The sequence below is a fragment of the Microtus pennsylvanicus genome, chromosome 19 (genome assembly GCF_037038515.1).
Source record: "Microtus pennsylvanicus isolate mMicPen1 chromosome 19, mMicPen1.hap1, whole genome shotgun sequence".
NCBI classification, from domain to species: Eukaryota; Metazoa; Chordata; class Mammalia; order Rodentia; family Cricetidae; genus Microtus; species Microtus pennsylvanicus.
The window spans coordinates 37,439,687-37,459,473 of record NC_134597.1 but is presented as its reverse complement, the minus strand read 5'-3'; positions in this window follow the sequence as shown (position 1 = coordinate 37,459,473).

Genomic DNA, 19,787 nt, shown 5'->3' with positions numbered 1-19,787 from the left:
GCAACCTGTAGCAGCCCCATTAAGAGACAGTCATTTCCTCCTCACAGCTGAAACTTATGTTGGCTGCAAATTAGCTGATTAGTTTTGCTATGTGTTTCTGGAGAAGGTCTGTGTCCCTGAAATTTTGCTTGTATTTTTTTATTATTAACAAATTGCTAATGAAGGGGTGTGTATATATTCATATATATATATATATATATATATATATATATATATATATATATAAGAATTTTAATGGGACAAAAAATAAAATTGAGAAGAAATAAGATAGGAAGTAGAAGAGTGTAGAATGTATAGGGATAAGAAAGTAGAATGTAGGGGCTGGAGAGATGGCTCAGTGGTTAAGAGCACTGCCTGCTCTTCCAAGGGTTCGGAGTTCAATTCCCAGCAACCACATGGTGGCTCACAACCATCTGTAGTGAGGCCTGGTACCCTCTTCTGGCCTGCAGGCATACACACAGACAGAATATTGTATACATAATAATAAATAAATATTTTAAAAAAAGAAAGTAGAATGTAGAAGAAATAGGAATGTTAAAATTGGGACAGAAAATTAGAGCTAAAAAATTATAAAAAATTAAGACAAGAGATTTAGAATTAAAGAAGAAATAAAGAGAACAGCCTCAGATATTGTGTGAAGATATTATACTCATCTCACTCCTGGGAAGGGGTTCTCTGATGACCCCTGTGTGGGGGCTAAGAGCTTGTCCTCTCAGACTTTACAGAAGGTGAAATACAGAATGTGGGGACTCACCACAAACACATAGTTAATAACCCTTAAGGAATAGCTTCTCTGCATATAACCTTTACAGAATCATCAAGAGTAAAACCCAAAGTTCAAATGTCACACATCAAATATCATGTAATCACCATAAACAAATTCCAAAGTTTTAAAGTCCTAGTAAATGTATTAATGATAAAAACTTAAGAGAACCTAAAATTATCTTTCCCAACATTATAAAAATTCCCTCAGATTCAATTTCCATGTCACATGTATCTCTCATTGCTCTCCCCACGTCACTTTACATTAGCAATATCCTGACATCTCTTGCTGTGTCATCTGTCTCCACCAAGTTTGGCTAAGTGTCTAGTCTCCTGCGCAGACTGGAATAGGATTCTAATTATAGGTCTGTAGATAATGAGGAGTGATGGAGAGGGGATATGGGGAAAATTAACTTCCTCTTGAAAGATAAACTTCTCTGACAAGGCACCAACAGAGTCTATCTTCAAACAAGATAAGAAAAGTGTTATCAGATACAGTGAGAGTCCTGAGAGGGAGTTGATTCTGATAGTTCCAAGATCGTCTACAGTATCACACTAAGGATCTGAATTATTCCACATATTTTAATTTACCACTCTATCTAGATCTTAAAGCTGGAAAGAGTAGAAGTTTTTTAATCTATGTTTTACCTCTTCATATCACTAAATTCATTCTTTTATGCAGACTCCATGAAGTCCTCAAGGACCCAAAAGTCATTTATACTTTTCAGTATAGGAAAAAGCTGGCGTCAGACATTTAAAGTTTTATTATTTGTTATATAGTATTAATAAAAATCTGATTTCCAAATAATAAAATTAGATTTTAAAAGACATCTGAAAAAGCCACTGTGCTGATCTGAATTTTAAGTAAAAATTAAAGTAAAATAAATGTACACCAAAGTAGCCACTTTAGCTCTAATGATCTAAATTAGTCTGCCTTGACATTTTCTAAGAAAGACAGTAATATAGTTCACATTAGTAAGAATTAAGTGGAAAAATAATAACATAACTTTCTCAATAAAATTCAGCAACTTTTCTTATTTTGAATAAGAATATTTGAACAGAAACAACATTCAAAAGTTAATGTAAGCTACATACTTGAGAAACCCAGCAAGCATGATTAATCACATTGTTTTTAAATTCATGACCAAGAGTAGTTACTTTTGTCACAAAGCTCCTATCTATTAGAATACCACAGGAAAAATAAAGCAGAGACACAGATGAATATGTATAAAAGTCAGACTATAACTAATTACAACAGACAGGCTTTGGCAAGGTGAAGAAGTAAATTATTCAGTGTTAGATAAACTCTTCCTCACTAGTAGGGAATGTTGCCCAGGGAGATTCCCTACTCCCCATTTGTGGATCCATATGGATGAGCCTGAAATTTATGGTGACCCAGTTCTTCATAAAGCAGATTTAATTTATAAGATTTACCTTCCCACTTGTGGGCCCCTTTTCTTGGCTCTTGTCTTTCTTTGAGGATGTGCCTCCCCCAAGCAAAACATGTTTTGTTTTGTTTTGTTTTGTTTTGTTTTGTTTTGTTTTTGTAATTTCTGTTCTAATGCCCAGGGAGGTAGTCCTATGGATACTCCCTCTGCTTCAGGACAGGCAGATGGGTCAAAAACAACTCTCATTCATAAAGAAGACCAGAGAGCCTGATGGTGACCTTAGGTTTAAAGATATACAAGTTTAAACTTAGTAAAGGTGATTTTTTTTTAAAGACAATTTTTTGTCTCTGTAGTCATTGGGATCACAAGCCTGATAAATTAGAATTTTATTATTTTTAATCCTAAATATCAAATATTTATTAATATTACTATGAGCAATATTTTTAGAATACATTAAAAATATATGATAAATGAAAATGTTTACTATTTTAACACTTCATATACCTAGCATGAAAATTGATCCTACAAAATATACTTGACCCATCACTATTAAACTGTCAGGAATAAAGTTAAGATATTAAAGATGCAAATGAGAAAAATCACAATATCTTGTTAGCAATGTAGGTCAGGGATAAAACACAGGCATAGAAGCCTTTAGTTTTGATCCCAAGTTCCAGACTATGAACAAACTATGTACACACAGAAGCACATACATACATACACATATATACATACCTCCCCCACAGACACAAATAAATGTTCAGGTACTTGGGTACACGATAGTTCTGAGGAAGAAGGAAGAGGAGGAGGAAGGGAGAAGGAGGAGGACAAACTTTCGAGCTACAAATCAGCAAACGTACTATGAAACTACTATCAATAGCCATAAAATCATTGAGGAAGAAGCAGACTAGAGTGGACAATAGTAGGTGACACACATGCCATTTAGACAGGTTGAATGACAGAACAGCTCAGAAAATGCAGAAGAAGACAGAGCAGCCCTCCTCTATTAAACAGTGAATTCAAGATATCTAATAAGGGCACACAAATCTTACTGAGAACAAAAGCAATGTGGAAGAACTTTTACACTAAATTTCAGTTGGGTTTCAAGCACTGTTGAAGAAATATGAAGAGAGTGGACATCTTTGTTTTGTTCCTTATTTTAGTGGAATCTCTTTGAGTTTCTCTCCATTTAATTTGATGTTAGCTGCCGGCTTGCTGTATGTTGCTTTTATTATATTTAGATATGATCCTTGTATCCCTAATCTCTGAAATATCTTTATCATAAAGGGGTGTTGAATTTTGTCAAATGCTTTTTCAACATCTAATAAAATGATCATATGGTTTTTTTTCTTTCAGTTTATTTATATGATAAATTACATTTTTAGATTTTTGTATGTTGAACCAGCCCTGCATCTCTGGGATGAAGCCTACTTGATCATAATGAATGATTTTTTTGATGTGTTCTTGGATTTTGTTTGCCAGTATTTTATTGAGAATTTTTGCATCGATGTTCATGAGTGAGATTGGTCTGTAATTCTTTTTCTTGGTTGAGTCTTTGTGCAGTTTGGTATTAGGGTAACTGTAGCTTCATAAAAAGAGTTTGGCAATGACCTTTCTGTTTCTATTATGTGAAACACATTGAGGAATATGGCTATTAGCGCTTCTTGGAAGTTGTGGTGGAATTCTGCACTAAAACCATCTGGCCCTGCGCCTTTTTAGTTGGGAGGTTTTTGATGACAGCTTCTATTTCCTCGCAACTTATAGGTCTATTTAAATTGCTCACCTGGTCTTGATTTAATTTTGGTATATGGTATCTATCTAAAAATTGTCCATTTCTTTTACATTTTCCAGAGATATAGACCCACATTGTAGCACTGGACTGTGCTCCCAAGGTCCAGTTGAAGAGCGGAAGGAGGGAGAATATGAGCAAGGAAGTCGGGAACACAGAGGTTCACCCACTGAGACAGTGTGCCTGAGCTAATGGGAGCTCACCAACTCCAGCTTCACTGGGAATGAACAAGCATGGGATCAAACTGGTCCTTCTGAATGTGTTTGACAGTTGGGACAGACTGAGGGGTCAATGATAATGGCACTGGGATTTGTCTCTACTGCATGTACTGGCTTTTTAGGATCATATTCTCTTTGGACGCATACCTTGCTCAGCCTGGATATAGTAGGGAGGGACTTGGACTTTCCACAGGACAGGGTACCTTGCCATCTCTTAAGACTGAAGGGGCTGGGGAAGGATGTGCGTGGGGAGCGGGAGGGAAGTGGGAATTTTGATGGGTATTATTTTTAAAGTAATAAAAAAATAAAAAATAAAATTCAGACAAAAGATAATAAATACAGATAGAAACACAAGGCTACTGTGTCCTCGAAATGGCTCCTGACACCATTGTGACGACCACCTGAGTTCCAACCCTGGAACCTACACAGTGAAATTGGACAATTCCTGAAAATTGTCCTTGGGCATCTCTATGTGTTACCGTGGCACTGGAGGGCACAATCACATGTGCGCGCACACACACACACACATGCACACACACACACACGCACACACACATTAAATTTCAGTTTATGATGACTTAAAACCATGTAATTTAGTAATAGAAAAGGTTTGAAATATTTATAATCAAATGTTAATATTAATAATGTAGTATATAACTAATTTCTTAAATTATAAAAACAAAAAATATTTAATCAAATGCATCTGATGCAAAGAACAATATGATAGTAACAAAGATGTGAATATTAATTAATCCTCTAAATTATAGTTAACTCTATTGATGAGCAAAGAAACATAAATTTAAATATAAAATAAACTTAAATCAGTCATTGTTTATGAAAGTGTCAATGATTTAAAGCCTTTACTAACATTTGCCTGTTAGTAAGAGAGCCTACATCCTCATTATTGATTGTTGGTTGTTAAATTGGAGAACATTTGAGAGTGCTATTGAAAAGCATTCCCACTCCTCCTAATTTCAAATCTGCTAATCCTTACACAATAATTGCACTTGAAAAAAATGTACCCAAGTAAGCCACTGGCATTTGCACATCAAAGTATCAATTCAATGCTATTCACTGCAGTACCACTTACAACATTTTAGAACTGTTTGCTATATAATTTCAAAAATCTAATAAATGATTAATTATGTCAAGTCATATTTCCCAGAAATATTATTAAGCAATTATGGGAGAACAAATAATTATTAATGATTTCATGAATGACCACTTGGGAGAACAGAATCAGTGGGGACAAACAGAGCTAAAGGTTATATCCTTATGGAGTGGACAAGTGCTTCAGAGTCTGTTTGCTTTTGTTACAATGTCACATAAAGTATACTAGGCTGGCCTTAAATTGCTTCCTGCCTTGGCCTTTTGAGCTCTGAGATTATATCATGCAATATTAGTCTTCTTTCAATGTTTCAAAAATAGTTAAGGACTTAAATATTCGTTCCATAACAGTTTATCAAAATAAAAGGATATATCAAATCAGAATGCTGATATATGCTATTATAGATCCAAATCACACAATCATGTTGTGTTCCTGTTACTGACATTTATCAAGGAGGATCAATTCCAAGCTGTTTGTAATTGGTTCAGTACTAACATATGAACCATAAGATATTGATCTTAACATCCATTCTAAACTTCAGAAGAGCATACTAAAATACATAAAGTATTCATCTATCAGCCATGTATTTCAAAGCTTCAGAAACCCCATCTATCTTCCTTCTATTTCTTCCTTAAAAATAAACAAAGGAGGCCATGGCAGTGACAAGCAACCAGTGATTTTAAAGTGTAGAGGAATAGAATGAGAGGTGAGAGCAACCTTGTAATAAAATACCATGTGACCATTTTGTGTCTTATACTCTGACAGTTCTCTTGAGATTTTTAGTTTCTATTACTTTCTGATATTGAATTTATGTACTGATGTTAAGGTATGAATTAACTTGTCATTGCTGTCTTAAAACACCTGAGATAATTAATTTACTGGAGGAAATTTACCCTGGCTCTAGTTTGGAGATTACACTCCATGGTATGTTTGGTACCTCACTTTTGAGTTGATCCTGGAGTGAAACAATACATATGTCTATGATCATAGTATGAAGGAAAATTATCACAAAGAGGCTGGGAAGCAGAGAAGATATTGAGAGAGAGAGAAATTAGAGGTAGGTATGTCTCCTTCAAGGGGACATTCCAATGACCTAACTTCCTCTAATTAGGTCCTGTCACTTAATAGTTTCTACCATCTCTTCAGAGTGCTCAAGCTATTAACAATTCCTTATCTTGGACATTTGATGGATAATTTTTATATAAACCACAATATTCATTAATAATAGCTGTTCTTTGCCTGTTTGAATTAAACAAAATATGTATTATGGCTAGTATATGTAATTTCTAGCTCTGTTTCTAAATAAGGTTGTTGAATGTCCAATTATTCTTAAGAACCAATGTAGTAACAATTAATTTTTAAATACATTACTATTTTGAATACACGTTAATTTATGAGTACATATATATATGTGTGTATATATATACATATATATACATATACATATAAAAATTATCAGTTCTGAATGATTCCATTGAACAAAAACTCAGCCAGAATTTAGGAATTTTAATATGACTCCATTTTGATTTGTGATAAGGGACCAACATTTCCTTTAGTCTTCTAACTTTTCATCAGGAATAGATAGGAGTAAAAAGTAATATTTAACCATGTAGTGCTTTCTATGATTTAGATAAGTATCCCACGAATGCCTATGTGTCAAATATTTCAGCCCTAGAATGATGGTATTGAGAAGGGATGGAGACTTTTGAAATGGGCCATACTGGGATGTCATTAGATCTCTTTCACTTTTTTGTTTCCCGGTAAAGAGGTGAGTGGCTTACCCCGTTGTTTGTTGTCATGCTACCATGATGCACTGCTTGTCTTCAGGACCAACATATCAGGGTAAACAGAACATTACCCATAACATCTGTTTCTGTGTCCAAGCAAACCTAGCTCATTATTAGTCTGCTATCATTACTGTGTCGTAATAATTTCTACAGACCTCCAGAGGACAAGTGTAGGGGGTCCTAGGTCACCTAAGGCATAGAGTTATTAGTTTGTTTGCCTTTCACAATGAGTGTCACAACCTGTAAGCAAGCTTCTATAGGGTCACAGGTAACACATATAAGTTGGTAATAGCAGCCATATTAATGTTAGATTATACTGTGTTATTTTGAATCTTAAAATAATTGTAAATAGTGAAATCTAAGGAGTATGTAAGTGAGGTTATGTTTTCCTCATCTTCAAAAAAAATAAAATAAAAAGCTTTATCCACATAAAGGGAAACACTCTAAAAAGCAGACTTGTTCAACAATTCCTTTGGCAAGTGTATTGTTTTATAAATCTCCAGGTCCCTAAGATACTAGTTCTAAATTAAAGTCCTTGATCGAGGAGAAAGGGCAGAGGTATCCTTCCCGAGTTACTTTTATGACTAGCCCCAAACCTTAACTTCAAGAGAAGAGTTCATGCCAATGATTAACCCTGGAACAAAACTCCTCTATGATATTAATTGATCTAATAAAATATTCTTCCTTAGGCTGCTTTTCATGCATTCATTTTATTATCAAGTAGGCAACCAGTCATGGGAGTTATAACTCTTTCTTATTTTCCTGTCCATATGCTGGATGAAGTAATAGATAGTGAGAGGAGCAAGCCCTTTATAACACTGCCCCAGAGAAACTGAAAAAAAAAAATAAAGTTGTAATTTAGATCACAGAAATTACCAAGGTGAAATTTAATTCATAGTGTCCTGCACAGGAATAGAATGGTAGTCTGTCTAAAACTTTTCCTCTATTAGCTTCTTCACATGGTCCCCTGGCTTTTATTGCAGCTCTGGTAGAGGACACCTTTATAATTTGCTAAATGTTAAAGTGTTGTCATTTTAACTCATAACGCAGTGAGTAAACCTAATCTGGAGCATAACATACTCTGAAAATATTATCATAGATAGTACACATCAGAATCTATATTTATATCATTTTCCTCTTATGCAAGTAATAGTTTTGATGGCCGTGCTATAAGCATCATTGTTACCATGCCAATAATCCAAAATTCAAATATTTACAGCATGATCTCCAGGAAAGTCCCTCCAGGTCTGCAATATTCAGGCCGCTATTTGGAGGAATGGCCAAGTGATTGTTTTCTTTCCCCTTATATTTGATAATGCCTCAAGGTTTGCCTCAGGGTATGTACTAATCAATGTTAGCCTATGTACTAATCAAGTTCAACAGTCTGGATTTGTCAACAACCCTGAAGTACATGAAAGGATTCTCCCTTGTGAGTCTGAGTTCAGCCTTGTCTACATAGACAAACCTCATCTCAAGACAGCAATGGCAGCACCAACAACTGCCCAAGAATAAAGGGAGGTTCCTCACACCCGACTGCTTTTTGTCAAATGCAAAGCAACATTTTTAATTAATTTTTGTACAATTCCAGTCCTATATAGAAGCTAAACCCTCATGGATTCTGAATATCTCACACACAAAACTACAAGCTTGTTTATAATAAAGATTCCCTGCCTTCCTGGGAATCTGTGATCTACAACTTTACTTAAACGGAAATTTGGCTAGTGACCTCAGAAACCATTCCATTACCTCATGTAAATTCTTTATCAGTACTTTCAATATGACTGTTTCAAAAAAACCTATACATAACCATTGTGAAGATGATGAAGGATGACTCTCCAAGAAATCTACATCCATGCTTCCAGAAGTGCCTGCTTCCTTCCTACAGGTCACATTACATTAGCCTTCATGCTTAAAACCTCTGTCTAAAACACTCCTTAATAAACTCTAACACTAATTATCACTGAGACATCTTGATTTTTTTTCTCTGACAAAATCAAGGGTCTGCCTTTCCCTGGGTAAAGGTCACCATAGGAAAAGTCAACTTCTCAGTTTGTGGTGACAGCTCTGGGCTGTGTTGTTCTGAACAACAGGCGACTTACTAAATGACAGGAACAGCTAGTCAGAGAAAGGAATTGATTTCCTAATTCACTGGCTATAATTTTGAGCACTTTTCCTTAAGCCTGGAGGAAGAACTTCAAAGGCTCGCAGCAGTATCCACTTCCAATGTGAAACTTGTGCAACTTGTTCTTATCTTTTCCTTTCACCTATGATTATTGACTATTCCTGTTTGTGTTATTTTATATTCTGTTGTTCAGATAAAACACTGATCATCATCAATTTGTGGAAGAAAGAGTTATTTCAGCCTAGGGTCTATAATTTATAATCATGGAATGCCAAGGCAATAAGTCAGCATAGCTTGGAGCAGAAACCAATGAAGCAATTATGCTTACTAGCTTGCTTCTTTTGGCTTCATCAACTACCTTAATACAGTCCGGGTCCACTTGCCCAGGGATGACACCACACAAATAATATTAGAATCTACCACATCAACCAACAATTAAGAAAACATGCCTACATGCAAATTGGCAATTCTTCAATTAAAATTCCGTTCCCCAACTATCTCTAGGTTTGTGTGAAGTCGGCAAACACACTGACCAATAATAGGTAAGTGATTTCAGTGAAACTTGAGTAGTCTTTTCACCTTCTTCTCACACCCATAACTACATATTTCATGAATAAAGAAATGATGCTCTAGGTTTTGATGCACAATTAATGAAATAAACTCAGAGGGAAACTGGGGTTCATCCTAAAGACCCAAAAAGCAAAGCAGCCAGCTACTGGCTCTTATCTTAGCCTCAGTCTGAAAATAGCTAGAATGAAAAGAAATGAAAATCTCAGAATGAGACTGAAACGGAGAGTTGTCTCCTCCTGTTTTGCAATTCTCTCTAGTTCTGGGATTAAAGGCGTGCACCACTACCAACTGGTTTCTATGGCAGGCTAGTGTGGCTACTGGGATTAAAGATATGTGTTATCACTGCCTGGTCTGTAAGGCTGGTCAGTGTGGCTGTTTTAATTTACTGATCCCCAGGCTGATGGAGGAGGGTCATGTGTCTATGTGTTACTTTCATTGGTTAATAAAGAAACTTCCTTGGCCCTTTGATAGGACAGAAAATTATGTAGGTGGAGTAAACAGAACAGATTGCTGGGAAGAAGGGAAATGAGGCAGACGCCATGATTCTTCGACCTGAGACAGATGTAGGCTAGAATCTTTCCCGGTAAGCCACCACCTCGTGGTGCTACACACATTAATAGAAATGGGTTAATCAAGACGTGAGAGTTAGCCAGTAAGAGGCTAGGGCTAATGGGCCAGGCAGTGTTTAAAGGAATATAATTTGTGTGTTGTTATTTGGGGGCATAAGCTAGCTGGCAGCCAGGAGCTGGGTGTCAGGAAAGCAGCCCACTGCTCCTATCACTACAAATTGTGCCCAACGTGCCTTCTCGCCTCTTCACACCAGGCAAGTTTTATTTATAAATGAAATGCTACTACAAGGGTTTTTTCTTTTTCTTTTCCTTTTTTTGTTTTGGATTTTTGAGGCAGGGTTTCTCAGTAGTTTTTGCTACCTGCCCTGGAACTAGCTCATGTAGGCCAGGCTGGCCTCAAACTGACAGAGATCTGCCTGCCTCTGCGTCCCGAGTGCTGGGATTAAAGGCGTGCACCACCACCACCCGGCTGTGATCAATTTTTGAGAAGGTTCCACAAGCTGCAGAGAAGAAGGTATATTCTTTCCTATTTGGGTGGAATGATCTATAGATGTCTGTTAAGACCATTTGATTCAATACCTCCCTTAATCCTCTTATTTCTGTGTTAGGTTTCTGTCTGATTGACCTGTCCATTGGTGAAAGAGGAGTGTTGAAATCTCCTACTATTAGTGTGTGTGGTTTGATGACTGCCTTGATTTTGAGTAATGTTTCTTTTACGTAAGTGGGTGCTTTTATATAAGGGGCATAGATATTCAGGATTGAGACTTTGTCCTGATGAATTGTTCCTGTTATTAGTATAAAATGTCCCTCTCCATCTCTTCTGATTGATTTTAGTTTGAAGTCAACTTTGTTAGAAATTAGTATGGCCACACCTGCGTGTTTATTAAGTCCATTTGCTTGATAAACCTTTGCCTAGCTCTTTACTCTGAGTAGATGTCTGTCTTTGTGGTTTAGGTGTATTTCTTGGAAACAGCAGAATGTTGGATCCTGTTTTCATATCCAAGCTCTTAGCCTGTGCCTCTTTATAGGTGAGTTGAGTCCATTGCTATTAAGTGATATTAATGACCAGTGGTTGTTAACTCCGGTCATTTTTTTTCTTTTCTTTGGTAATAGAGTTTGTGTGTTTCCTTTCTTCGAGTTGTGCTGGTGAAGGGTCATTAGATGTCTGAATTATTGTGGGCATTGTTGGACTCCTTGGTTTGTGATTTTACTTTTATTACTTTCTGTAAGGCTGGACTTGTGGCTACGTATTGTTTTTTTTTTTAATTGAGAAAAGGGAAAAAAAGTTTCACCCTCCTCCCAGCCTCCCATTCCTCCCCCTCCTCCCACCCTTCTCCACCTCCCCCCACTCCTCTCCCCCTCCCTCTCCAGTCCAAAGAGCAGTCAGGGTTCCCTGCCCTGTGGAAAGTCCAAGGTCCTCCCCCCTCCGTCCATATCTAGGAAGGTGAACATCCAAACTGGCTAGGCTCCCACAAAGCCAGAACATGAAGTAGGATCAAAATCCCATCCCATTGTCCTAGGCTTCTCATCAGCCCTCATTGTTCGCCATGTTCAGAGAGTCCTGTTTTATCCCATGCTTTTTCAGTCATAGTCCAGCTGGCCTTGGTGAGCTCCCAATAGATCAGCTAAACTGTCTCAGTGGGTGGGTGCACCATTTGTGGTCCTGACTTCCTTGCTCATCTTCTCCCTCCTTCTGCTCCTCATTGGGACCTTGGGAGCTCAGTCCAGTGCTCCAGTGTGGGTCTCTGTCTCTATCTCCATCCGTCACCAGAAGAAGGGTCTATGGTGATATGCAAGATATTCGTCAGTATTGATATAGGATAGGGTTGTTTCAGGTTCCCTATCCTCAGCTGCCCAAGGAACTAACTGGGGACATCGCCTTGGGCTCCTGGGAGCCACTCTAGGTTCAAGTCTCTTGCCAGCCCTAAGGTGGCTCCCTTAACAAAGAACTGTGCTTCCGTGCTCCTCTATCCAACCTTCCTTTATCCCAATCATCCTGTTTCCCCAAGTTCCCACCATCCTCCCCTTCTCACTTTTCTCTCCCCATCTCCCCTGACCCCCAACCCACCCCACCCCCAAGATCCAAATTTTCTCCGCGGCAATTTTGTCTACTTCCCATAGCCAAGAGGATAACTATATGTTTTTCCTTGGGTTCACCTTCTTACTTAGCTTTTTTAGGTTCACCAATTGTAGACTCTGTGACCCTTATTTATGGCTAGAAACCAATTATGAGTGAGTACATCCCATGTTCATCTTTTTGGGTCTGGGTTACCTCACTCAGGATAGTGTTTTCTACTTCCATCCATTTGCATGCAAAATTCGAGAAGTCATTGTTTTTTACCGCAGCGTAGTACTCTAATGTGTATATATTCCACACTTTCTTCATCCATTCTTCCATTGAAGGACATCTAGGTTGTTTCCAGGAACTGGCTATTACAAATAATACTGCTATGAACATAGTTGAACAAATGCTTTTGTCATATGATCGGGCATCTCTTGGGTATATTCCCAAGAGTGGTATGGCTGGGTCCAGGGGTAGGTTGATCCCGAATTTCCTGAGAAACCGAAACACTGATTTCCAAAGTGGCTGCACAAGATTGCATTCCCACCAGCAGTGGATAAGTGTACCCCTTCCTCCACAGCCTCTCCAGCAAAAGCTATCATTGGTGATTTTGATTTTAGCCATTCTGACAGGTATAAGATGATATCTCAAAGTTATTTTGATTTGCATTTCCCTGATTGCTAAGGAGGTTGAGCATGACCTTAAGTGTCTTTTAGCCATTTGAACTTCTTCTGTTGAGAATTCTCTGTTCAGTTCAGTGCCCTATTTTTAATTGGGTTAATTAGCATTTTAAAGTCTAGTTTCTTGAGTTCTCTATATATTTTGGAGATCAGACCTTTGTCTGTTGCGGGGTTGGTAAAGATCTTCTTCCAGTCAGTAGGTTGCCATTTTGTCTTGGTGACAGTGTCCTTTGCTTTACAGAAGCTTCTCAGTTTTAGTAGGTCCCATTTATTCAATGTTGCCCTTAATGTCTGTGCTGCTGGGGTTATACCTAGGAAGCGATCTCCTGTGCCCATCTGCTGCAGTCTACTTCCCACTTTCTCTTCTGTCGTGTTCTGTGTGTTCAGCCTGATATTGAGGTCTTTAATCGATTTGGACTTGAATTTTGTTCATGGTGATAGATATGGGTCTATTTTCATTCTTCTACAGGTTGACATCCAGTTGTGCTAGCACCATTTGTTAAAGATGCTTTCTTTCTTCCATTGTATACGTTTAGTTCCTTTATCGAAAATGAGGTGTTCATAGGTTTGTGGGTTAAAATCCGGGTCTTCTATACGATTCCATTGGTCGACTTCTCTGTTTTTATGCCAGCACCATGCTGTTTTCATTACTGTAGCTCTGTAATAGAGTTTGAAGTCAGGGATGGTAATGCCTCCAGAAGATCCTTTATTGTATAGGATTGTTTTGGCTATCCTGGGTTTTTTGTTTTTCCATATAAAGTTGATTGTTGTCCTCTCAAGATCTGTGAAGAATTTTGATGGGACCTTGATTGGGATTGCATTGAATCTATAAATTGCCTTTGGTAGAATTGCCATTTTTACTATGTTGGTCTTCCCAATCCAAGAGCAGGGGAGGTCCTTCCATTTTCTGGTATCCTCTTCAATTTCTTTCTTCAATGCCTTAAAGTTCTTGTCAAATAGATCTTTTACTTCCTTGGTTAGAGTTACCCCAAGATATTTTATGCTGTTTGTGGCTATCGTGAAAGGTGAAGCTTCTCTGATTTCCCTCTCTGCTTCCATATCCTTTGTGTATAAGAGGGCGACTGATTTTTTGGAGTTGATCTTGTATCCTGCCACATTACTAAAGCTGTTTATCAGCTGTAAAAGTTCTTTGGTGGAGTTTTGGGGGTCGATTATGGAGACTATCATATCATCTGCAAATAACGAAAGTTTCACTTCTTCCCTTACATTTCGAATCCCCTTGATCCACTTATGTTGTCTTATTACTATTGCTAGAACTTCAAGCATTATATTGAAGAGGTATGGCAAGAATGGACAGCCTTGTCGTGTTCCTGAGTTCAGTGGGATGGCTTTGAGTTTCTCTCCATTTAATTTGATGTTAAGTGTCGGCTTGCTGTATATTGCTTTTATTATATTTAGGTATGACCCTTGTATCCCTAATCTCTCCAATACTTTTATCATAAAGCGATGTTGGATTTTGTCAAATGCTTTTTCAGCATCTAATGAAATGATTAGATGGTTTTTTTTCTTTCAGTTTATTTATATGATGTATTACATTGATAGATTTTCGTATGTTGAACCAGCCCTGCATCTCTGGGATGAAGACTACTTGATGATAATGGATAATTTTCCTAATGTGTTCTTGGATACGGTTTGCCAGTATTTTATTGAGGATGTTTGAGTCGACATTCATGAGTGAGATTGGCCTGTAATTCTCTTTCTTGGTTGAGTCTTTGTGCGGTTTTGGTATCAGAGTAACTGTAGCGTCATAAAAGGAATTTGGCAATGACTCTTCTTTTTCTATATTGTGAAATACAGTAAGGAGTATAGGTATTAGGTCTTTTTGGAAGTTCTGGTAGAATTCCGCATTGAAACCATCTGGTCCTGGGCTTCTTTTGGTAGGGAGGTTTTTGATAACAGCTTCTAATTCTTCGCGACTAACAGGTCTATTTAGGTCGTTCACCTGGTCCTGGTTTAACATTGGTATATGGTATTTATCTTAAAAAGTGTCCATTTCTTTTACGTTTTCCAGTTTTGTGGCATACAGGCTTTTGTAGTAAGATCTAACGATTCTCTGCATTTCCTCTGTGTCTGTGGTTATGTCCCGCTTTTCATTTCTGATCCTATTAATTTGCATATTCTCTCTCTGCCGTTTGATTAGTTTGGATAGGGGTTTATCAATCTTGTTAATTTTCTCCAGGAACCAGCTTTTTGTTTCATTGATTCTTTGGATTGTTTTCTGTGTTTCTATTTTGTTGATTTCAGCCCTCAGTTTGATTATTTCCAGTCTTCTACTCCTCCTAGGTGAGTCTGCTTCTTTTTTTTCTAGAGCTTTCAGGTGGGCTGTTAAGTCACCAATGTGTGCTTTTTCTGTTTTCTTTAAGTGGGCACTGAGTGCTATGAACTTTCCTCTCAGGACTGCTTTCATAGTGTCCCATAAGTTTGAGTAGGTTGTTTCTTTATTTTCATTGAATTCAAGGAAGACTGTAATTTCTTTCTTTATTTCTTCCTTGATCCAGGTGTGGTTCAGTAGTTGACTGTTCAGTTTCCATGAGTTTGTAGGCTTTCTGGGGGTAGCATTGTTGTTGAATTCTAACTTTAATCCATGGTGATCTGATAAGACACAGGAGGTTACGAATATTTTTTTGTAACTGTGGAAGTTTGCTTTGTTACCCAGTATGTGGTAAATTTTCGAGAAGGTTCCATGTGCTGCTGAGAAGAAGGTATATTCTTTCCTATTTGAGTGGAATGTTCTATAGATGTCTGTTAAGTCCATTTGATTCATTACCTCCATTAATTCTCTTATTTCTCTGTTAGGTTTCTGTCTGATTGACCTGTCCATTGGTGAGAGAGGAGTGTTGAAGTCTCCTACTATTAGTGTGTGCGGTTTGATGGCAGCCTTGAGTTTTAGTAATGTACGTGGGTGATTTTATATTAGGGGCGTAGATATTCAGGATTGAGACTTCATCGTGATGAATTGTTCCTGTTATGAGTATAAGATGTCCCTCTCCATCTCTTCTGATTGATTTTAGTTTGAAGTCAATTATGTTAGAAATTAGTATGGCCACACCTGCTTGTTTCTTAGGTCCATTTGCTTGATAAACCTTTTCCCAGCCCTTTACTCTGAGTAGGTGCCTGTCTTTGTGGTTAAGGTGTGTTTCTTGTAAACAGCAGAATGTTGGATCCTGTTTTCGTATCCAATCTCTTAGCCTGTGCCTTTTTATAGGTGAGTTGAGCCCATTGACATTAAGTGATATTAATGACCAGTGGTTGTTAATTCCGGTCACTTTTTTAGTAGTAGAGTGTGTGTTTCCTTTCTTTGAGTTGTGCTGGTGAAGGGTCTCTAGATATCTGAGTTATTGTGGTCATTGTTGGACTCCTTGGTTAGTGATTTTCCTTCTATTACTTTCTGTAAGGCTGGGTTTGTGGCTACGTATTGTTTAAATTTGTTTTTATCGTGGAAAATTTTGTTTTCTCCGTTTATAGTGAACGAAAGCTTGACTGGGTATAGTAGTCTGGGCTTGCATCCATGGTCTCTTAGTTTCTGCAGTACATCTATCCAGGACCTTCTGGCTTTCATGGTTTCCATACAGAAGTCAGATGTAAGTCTGATAGGTTTACCTTTATAAGTAACTTGGCCTTTTTCCTTTACAGCTCTTAATATTCTTTTTTTATTCTGTATGTTTTGTGTTTTGATTATTATATGGTGAGGAGATTTTTTTTTTGGTCCAGTCTATTCGGTGCTCTGTATGCTTCTTGTACCTTCAAAGGAATATCTTTTTTTTTTTTTGGTTTGGATTTTCGAGACAGGGTTTCTCCGTAGTTTTGGTTCCTGTCCTGGAACTAGCTCTCGTAGACCAAGCTGGCCTCGAACTCACAGAAATCCGCCTGCCTCTGCCTCCCGAGTGCTGGGATTAAAGGTATGTGTGCCACCACCACCCAGCCTAGGAATATCTTTCTTTAGGTTGGGAAATTTTTCTTCTATAATCATATTAAATATATTTTCTGGACCATTGAGCTGTACTTTTTCTGCTTCTTCTACCCTATAATCCTTAGGTTTGGTCTTTTTATTGTGTCCCAGATTTCCTGAATGTTTTGTGATGAGAATTTGTTGGTTTTGCTGTTTTCTTTGATCAGTGTGTTTATTTTCTCTATGGTATCTTCAGTGTCTGATATTCTTTCTTCTATCTCTTGTAATCTGTTGGTAGTACTTGTCTCTGTAGTTCCTGTTCATTTACTCAGAGTTTTCATCTCCATCCTTCCCTCAGTTTGTGTTTTCTTCATTACTTCCATTTCCTTCTTCAAGTCTTGAACCACTTCCCTTGCCTGTTTGATTGTTTTTTTTTTTTTTTTTGTTTCTCTTGGTTTTCTTGGGTATCTTTCAGCGATTTATGTTTCCTCTACCTTTTTGTTTGTAATCTCTAATTGTTTATGGCAGTTTTTCACCTCCTGTTTAAGGTCCTCTATTATTTTCATATAATTCACTTTTGAGTCGATTTCCTCTAATTCTTCTAGAGTAGGGTGTACAATTCTTCTTATTTCGGGATCCCTGAATTCTGGTGATGTCATGTTGCCTTTCAGATTGTTGGAGGAATTCTTGCCTTGGCGCCTTCCCATCTCTTCCTTCAAATGGAGCCAGGAGAGGCCTGGTGTCTTGGTCCAGATTTTGCTGTGACTGACTCTCTGGGTGTATCTCTTCAGTGTAGAAGCAGGAACCGTCCTGTCCAGATGAAACTCCTCAGCACCGAAACATGGACGCCTGGTAATCCAATGACCCGTGGACAAACGGGCAAACTTTGGGGGGCAGGGCTGGGTCGAGTAGAACACAGGAGACCCTGCCGGGCAAGCTGAAGGTGCCCGTGCTCCCTTTGGGGGTCCTTGAGGCCTGCCTGGTAGGCAGGGACTTACAGCTCTGGGTGGGTAGTCTTAGTGTAGGAGCAGAAACCTGTTCCTGAGCAAAGGACCTTGCAGATCACGCAGGCTTGGGGGGCGGGGGGTCATGTGTAAAAAATACAGCCCTGCAGAAGGAGCTGGGGAAGGAGGGTTTGTGCTCAACAATCCACCCCTGGATAGCACACACTCACCCTTCCAGATGGAACTCCTCAGCACCTAAACAGGGACGTTTGGTAGCCCAATGAGCCGGGGAAAAAAGGAAGAACGTTGCAGGCAGAGCGGCGTCCAGTAGAGCACAGGAGACCCTGCGGGGCAAGCTGAAGGTGCCCACATTCCAAAATAATATTTTTTTGAATTGTTTTCTGCTTCATTTGGACTACTGTCTTTTTGATATTATTATAATCCATGGAGTTGGAAGAGTAAAAGGCAAATGAATATAATAATACAGCATTCAATTCACTTTGTTCACAGTTGGTTTTGTTCTCTTAAATAATAAAAGAAAATATCAAGTTCCTTCCAAATATAGCAGCCTACATACTGAAAAATCAAAATTAGCATGTAGATTTTAGTGGCTTCAGGAGTTTCTCTTTAAGTAGTATAGTAAGGTCTTCAAGATCTAGGGTCCCAAACCTGCAAGTCTAAACATTTCTTTCCTGCTTTCCTGAGAAGAGTAGCCCAGGTAAGAGCATGACCGCTCTTATTTTAATGATGCTTCCTGGTGAGAGCAATGAACTGTTTTGTCAAAGAGCCCATTGATACTGTGCCACAGTCATCCCCCGTCTTAGTTAACAGTTTGTACTCACTGCTAACTAAGGTATAAGTTACTGTTTTATCTTCCAGATTCATGGATTAAAATCTCAACCCTCAGAAGATATTGGAGTAAATGAGGTTTTGGGATAAATCATCATATCGAAGTCCTCATTAATGTGATGAGGTATTCATTTAAAATAGACTACAGAGAGTTAACTAGTCATTTTTAACCATGATAAGAGGCTCTCTCTGAGAAATACACCCTCATCATTATCACCTCTGTTACCGTCTTGGTCTTAGGCCCCCGAAAATCCTTAAACTCTTAGGAAGGAATGTGTAGTATTTATCATCCACCAGCTGCATGACATGTTATGACTCAACCTGATGAAAACACACAGAGCTCTGCTACCCTGTGTGAAGAGTAAGATTTGCAGCTACAAATACATTTTGTAACATGGATGATTCTCAGAAAACAACAACAACAAAACAAACCTCAGAACCATAAAGTCTATTTTAATCATTCTTAAAATCAAATCGACTGCCATTACATAAGCACTCAAATCATTGTGCTACATTATAGTTTCGCTTTAACATCCAAAAGAACCATGCAAGGTTCACAACCCTCACTGAGAAGTTAAAGCCTGAGCTTATCTTTACCAATGCCTAAATAAGCACACAAATTTTAAATGAAAATGACCAAATCTCCAAAGCCTGCCTTTTTAAACATTGTATTTCACTCCTGTTTGTCAGCTGAGTATCTCCCTGGTGACTGATGCAGTTTGCCAAAGGTACTGTGCTGAGTGAATCTTTCCTTAATATTAGAGAGTCCTGATCTTAGACTGTCAAAAATATCTAGGATTCAGGCAGCTTTTCTGCTAACTTTTTTAAAAATTAAAATCAAGAGATAGCTGCTTATGGGTATTTGAAATAGCTTTTTCAATGTGGTAGTGTTTAAATTAAATTTCTCACCATGCGAATAGGGATTAGCACCACTTAACATTTGACAAAACCTTAGGGCATAATTGATACTCATTTCATTAATAGGATGCATTAATTTAATTTCAAATGTTATTTCTTATTTGGACTTCA